This window comes from Poecilia reticulata, linkage group LG3, assembly GCF_000633615.1.
Source record: "Poecilia reticulata strain Guanapo linkage group LG3, Guppy_female_1.0+MT, whole genome shotgun sequence".
NCBI lineage: Eukaryota > Metazoa > Chordata > Actinopteri > Cyprinodontiformes > Poeciliidae > Poecilia > Poecilia reticulata.
Window position 1 is genome coordinate 14,506,447 of NC_024333.1, and position 2,061 is coordinate 14,508,507.

A 2,061-nucleotide genomic window follows, 5' to 3' on the forward strand; every position below is an offset into this window, starting at 1 on the left:
ACCTACGCCGCTATGCCGGCCGTTAATTATCACTGTCCGCTCTCCAACGAGTCATACTCACACAAACCCAAGCTGATCACTCCACCCTTCTCAAGTAAGCATTCTCCAATTATTTCTGGACAACCATCTCCTCGCAGTTTCTAACCTTGTGCCTCTCATCCATCGGCAGTAAGATGACCTGGTCCTCCGCTCCAGTATTCTCCCCCTCTCCATTCTCCCCCTGACTTCAATAAACAATAATTGTACTTTTATTCGTCTCTTCTGGTCGTGTTCTTGCATGTGGGTTCGAAAGATTAATACCAACATGACAGAACACTCAGGCCAGTTCACGACCTCCGCAGACCCGATCAGAAGGGCGATCTCGGATCAACACGCCCTTATTCAGTCCCAGGACGCAGCTCTGAGGGAGCTGGGTACCTGCCAAGCAGAGACAAACCAACGACTAACTGAACTGTCCAACTTACAGAACTCGGTTCCACAAGGTGCTAAACACTCTTCTGTTTCCCCGTCTGCTCCGTCGGTGGCTCCGGATCCATCGGTCCATTCCGGGATTTTCGAAATCCGCCCGGCAACTCCAGATAAGTTTTCCGGTGACATCAAGAAAGTAAAAGGTTTCATACTCCAATGCACCATAGTCTTTAACCATTCACCCCAGAGCTTTCCCCATGATGACAGAAAAACCTCCTATGTATTATCCTTGTTGACGGGTCGAGCCTTAGAGTGGGCCGAATCCCGGTTTGTTACGGCTTCTGATTATGGATGTACTTACCCTGAGTTCTTAGCTGAATTTAAACAGGTCTTTTGCCAAGAGGCAGAGGGAACATCATCTTCCAGAGATTTGCATGGGCTAAAGCAGGGTCAGAAAAGCGTTTCAGACTTCGCTATAGACTTTAGAATTAAAGCGGCCGCCTCGGGCTGGAACACTGTAGCTCTTAAAAGTGCCTTTTTTCACGGCTTAAACGAGCACATCAAGGACGAACTAGCCACTTTAGACGAACCCGAATCATTAAGTGACTTTATCAACTTAACCATAAAACTGGATAACCGAATCCGGGCTCGGGCTAGGGAACGAACCTGCCGAGTCACTTCACCACGTACCTCTCTGACCAATAATCAGTCGTCCGCTCAGCCTTCATCCTCCTCTTCATAGACCCCGGATTCTGAACCCATGCAGCTGGGAAACGCGAGGCTCACGCCCGAGAAACGCCAACAAAGGCTCCGATCTCGGCTCTGTATTTACTGCGGTGAGCCAAATCATGTGATCGCAAATTGTCCCTCATGTTTAAACCCGCAGGTCCAGAAGTAGGGACGGGGAGACTGCCGGCACCTTCAACCACCAGACCCTGTCTCACCGTTTCGGTCACCCAGTTCACCCAAAATGACTCACTTTCCGTGTCAGTTCTCATTGATTCCGGTTGTGAACAAAATCTCATCAGCTCCGACATAGTTACTCAGCTCTCCGTCCCCACGGAACCCCTACCTGTTCCTCTCCGTGTCGCTGCCCTGGATGGTAAGGGACTACCCCAGATAACCCACCGGACGGTATGGTTGCCTGCTAATTTCAGGCAACCATTCCAAAGAAATCATTTTCTATGTTTTTCCCACAGCCAGTTCACCCATAGTTCACACATAACCCCCAAATAGATTGGGTCGAGGGAAAGATTAGTTCCTGGTCCTCCAGATGCCACTCCGTCTGTCTCCGTTCCGCAGTTCCTCCACTGTCCCAGTCGCCCACGATGGCGGAGGTTAAATTGCCCGACGTCGCGTTCGTTCCGAGTGAGTACCATGATCTAATCCAGTGTTTCTCAACCTTTTTCGGGCCAGCGCCCCCCTAGCCCTAATCCAGGTCCCTCACCGCCCCCCACCAAAAAATTTGTAGGCTACTTTGCACTGACTATTATTTTATTATTAATGTTACTATCATTATTGTAGATGTTTTGAATCGGCGCACCGATTATGTTTTCCCGTACACTTCGCGCCCCTTACGCTCCTTCACCTCGCGCACATAACGAGGTAAATGTAGCGAGTTTTGCCCTAAACGTATCGGCGTCTGGAGGAGGG